General features: G+C 34.7%; 1 non-coding gene across 1 annotated transcript; it reads right to left on the bottom strand.

Moving 5' to 3' along the window:
- Window positions 1-3,692: 3,692 nt before the first annotated feature.
- TRNAQ-UUG lies at window positions 3,693-3,764 on the bottom strand. The gene has a single exon. It is a non-coding gene; the product is annotated as a tRNA-Gln (tRNA).
- Between the last annotated feature and the right edge of the window lie 679 nt (window positions 3,765-4,443).

Below are 4,443 nucleotides of genomic sequence, written 5' to 3'. Positions count from 1 at the left end.
TAGTATCGACATCTTTTTCAACTCTCTTTGTTGATGGATGTTTTTCTGAATGATCGTCGGGTTAGACTCTGTTACTACTAGACATTTTGCTAGGGGCATGTAAATGACTTTGTGTTTCAGCAGGACGTTCATTCCTGACACGACGTCGAAGTCATCCATTTCAACTATCACTAAACAATTTGCCTAGTCCAAGGCTTCAGCTTGATTAAAGTGTTGGATTTGTATAGCAACCCTAGAGAGGGGGTGAATAGGGTTTTAACGATAAAAGTGTCTAAACTTGATTAATTTTTCTAATGATGAATCTTTTTTTTACAAATAAGTAGAAGATGATAATTACTAGAACAAAACAATTCAAGTCAAAACAATAATCAAGTAGAACATGCAATAAATCACAATAATAGTTTTGAAATTAAATAGAAAAGAATTAGAGAAAATGACACCGTCGTTTTATAGTGGTTCGGTCAAACTCAACCTACTCCACTCCCCAAGCGCCTCTTGGGAATTTGAATAAAGAACTTTCTCGACTCTTTCCACGGATCAGAGTCAAACCGCTACACCGCGGCGAAAATTCAGTCAATTCCTTGAGAGCTGCTCCTTCCCTTCCTCGGTAAAGCAGCTTCGATTCCCTCTTTTTACGAGTTCAAGAGCAAACTCAATTCTTTCCACGACGCAGGATCAAACCGATACAAATATTTGAGTTTGAAAGTAACACACCACAACTCTCTGAAAGAGTAGATTTACAATTTGGAACACTCACAACTATTTTCTAACAATACAATAATAATCCCTCTCAACAATAAGATGAAGAGAAATAAACTTGTAAGCTTGGAGAGAGCAACAAACAATGGAGACTTTGAACAAATGAGGATTGGAGAATTTATGGAAGTTATGTGTTTAAAATGTGGGGAAGTTGATGAGTTTATATAGAGAAGAAAAGTGGAAAAATGGAGGAATTAATATTGACCATTGGATTGTGTTGGAATAATGGAAGGTGGAGATTAAAAATAAATAAATAAGAAAATTTTCCAAATTCATTTATTTAAAATTTTTAATATAATAATAATAAAAACTATGTGAGTAACTACCAAAATTTTAAAATATAGTAATTTAATAACATAATATAGTAATAGTAAAAATTGATGTAACGGTTAGATTCAAATTTATATTTTGGAAAAATAATTTTATTTAGAAATATAATAATAAGAAAAACTCCACCATTTGTTACTCTTCCAAAATTATAAATGTCATACTTTGATATATTTTGATTTGTCAATCATTTTAATTTTGCTGCCACATCATCACGTCGGGTATATTGTCTCGACTGTAATTTCTTCGTTTTAGCTCTGATTTGAGTAATTGAAAAGTCGTTTAAGCTCTAAATAATGAAGAATCTGGAGCTCTCAATGTCGGTTTAAGTTCCTCCTATAAAGTCTGAAGTATGAGCAACAATACGAAATAAGAATTGTGAAAGGTTGATCCCCCAATCGAAGGCAATAAGCGTTTAGATTATGGGTCTTTGACTCTAGGATTTCATCCAAATTCCAGAGCAATCCTCCATCATTTCTCTTCAAACTTCTAAATAACGAAGATTCGAGAGCTCTCAATGTTGGTTTAAGCTCCTCCTATAAAGTCTGAAGTAGGAGCAACAATATGGAATACGAATCGAGAAAGGTCGATCCCCCGATCGAATGCAATAACCATTTAGATTATGGGTCTCCTACTCTCAGATTTCTTCCAAATTCGAGAGCAATCCTCCATCATTTCTCTTCAAACTTATTCCTACAGTTTCTCAACAAGATTACCCACAAGTTGTATGAAGGAATAGAGTGCTGAAAGTACCCAGAAGTCATTCCCCCAATTCAATCTACCATTGAAGAACTTCAATCGAAACTTGAAAATCCAATCCGAGGATACATGATGACTCATCGAGCAAGAATGATTCCAATTAGTTTCTGCACATCCAATGAATGCTTCCATAGAAGACCACGAAGAAAAATAACCTCGAGAGCGTGCCGAATTGAAGGAAATAGGTTTCGAAATTAAATTGGGGATAAGAGTCGAATTTCTATCTATGATCTCTTTTCCTTCAAATTAAGGATTCCTCTAGCTTCAGAGGAAGAAATTGAGTAAACTTGATGAATGAATCGAGTGCTGAAACGTTGTAGAACCAGCTACTGACGAGATTGAAAATCTGGCGTTTAGAGTGAGTTGCATACCGAGAATGATTTCTGGAAATTAAGGTCCTACACTTAAAGACGTTCCTCCAATCCAATTTCTTTAGCCTAAAGAAAGGATATGGAAGTGGTTCAATGAAGAAATAGGGCCTTGAAACCCCTAGAATTGGCTACCCAATAAGAAATCATTTGTTTTATCTCTAGCGATAAATCAGATTTTGGATGAACTTTGGAAGCGAATATCTTAGGCTACGATCCACAAGAAGGTATCAAATAAATCCCTAGCCCTTTCTTGTAACATCCATCTTTAAGTTTCACGAAGAAATCGAGGAGAAAAACGCAATAAATGTGGCTATACAGGCCGAGTTTCAGATGGTGGTGAGGCGAAAAATGCGCATCTTCTACCTGTTCAGAGGAAGAAAACGATGATACGGCCAGTTCAACTGAACTGTCCAAGTCAACTCAAAATTTGATCTTTTCTCTGGTTTTCTCAATTTTAACCCCATTTTAGACCGATTGTCAAGAAAAACATTATGGTTTCATAAACTAGATACAATAAGGAGTATGTGGAAGGAAATTTGAAGTAATTCAGATACTTGAAGCTCAAGAATGGAGGTCCCAAACGTTGACGACGAGGTAAGTAGCCCCCTTGGACTCTTTATTAAGAAATACCTGTAGAATTCATTTGGATTTTCATATGAACCCTAAACCAAGTATGAATTAAGGATATATGAAAGAAAAACCCAAAGAACCGTGAGTTAAGACCCTGAACCGATCAAATAGTTCTAGATTTAAGTAACATCAAAATAACCTACTATATGAGCTCCACTGCCTATCATATTTTAATACTGAGCATATTATAGCATGTTGAGGTTAGATATGAAATTTGGTGGTCATTGGATAAGGATAAGTAGGTAAACCAAGAAACAATGTAAAATGACTATAATGCCCCTAAGGTAATTTACCTTCGTTTTAATGACCTAGATGACCTTCAAATGCTATGAAACACATCAGTAGATCTTATTTTATGAAATGTTTTATGAATCCTTATCTCGAGAGGTTATAAAAGGTAATGAAGTTTGGGAGTTATTCGAAACCAAGATATGGGAGAAAATGCTCATCATGATCCATATGACTTTACATCGTAGTATATAACTAAAGTGGTATCCATGAATCCTTATCTCGAGAGGTTATAAAAGGTAATGAAGTTTAGGAGTTATTCGAAACCAAGATATGGGAGAAAATGCTCATCATGATCCATATGACTTTACATTGTAGTATATAACTAAAGTGGTATCCATGAAATAATAGCTTCCCCACATGTACCCTTGGTCTCTAGTAGATACTATGTGCACAATATCATGGTGGGCTATTCCTAAGAACTTATAAATTTGATGCCTCCTTATGCCTCAAAGTAAATTTGTGTTTTCGCATCGAATGCTAAGTAACACCCTTTTAAAAAATGTCTTAGGTTGTTGTTACCTTATTCTGGGATTTTACATCAAGGTGATTTCTTAAAGGTTCTATCGGGAGTTGAACCCAGGTCGTTGGATTCAAAGTCCAAAGTGCTAACCACTACACCATAGAACCCCTTGTAAAATTTTGTTTTGGAATGGTTTTCCTATTTTATGTAGATTCCACAAGAAGAGAGATCCTATCACGAGTCAAACTCAAGTTATTGAATTCAAAGTTCTAGAGGTATTTTATCTAACTCGTTGTAATCTTGAGCACCTTTAGAGTGGTTGCAGAAGTAACCCTCCCGTGTTGATTGAAGCTCTTAGAGAACATCAAATTTTATATATTTCTTATAGTTAATTTATATATTGTTGTATATTACAAACAAATTGAAATAATACTTTACATCCCCGTCTTTCTTTCTTCCATGCAAAACTTAACATGAAAACTATATTATTTCAATATTCCTTAGAGAAACAAGGGGTGAAAACTATATTATTCAATCCCTCCATTATTGCTTCTACTTTGCGTGAAAATGCTTCCACTAAATCATGTTACTAACTAGTTGGTTTGGTTCGGTTCAATTCTTGGGACCACTAGATTGAATTGACCTAGCTCAATTAAACTTATGATAATATAAAAATCATAAGTTTCCTAAATTTAACCGCTAATTTTTTGTGTCTAGCTCAAAGAAACTCGGTGGTCTAGTGGAGGACTTTGGAATAAGGTTTGGAATTGGTAATTATTCTTATTTCTTTTCCTTTAGACACTCGTGGTCAGGAGGAAATCGAACAAAGTGTCTTTCTAAAATAAA

This window comes from Cucurbita maxima, unplaced genomic scaffold, assembly GCF_002738345.1.
Source record: "Cucurbita maxima cultivar Rimu unplaced genomic scaffold, Cmax_1.0 Cma_Scf00108, whole genome shotgun sequence".
Classification (NCBI taxonomy): domain Eukaryota; kingdom Viridiplantae; phylum Streptophyta; class Magnoliopsida; order Cucurbitales; family Cucurbitaceae; genus Cucurbita; species Cucurbita maxima.
The sequence above is the reverse complement of the archived record's forward strand: the minus strand, read 5'-3'. Positions and strand labels throughout refer to the sequence as shown.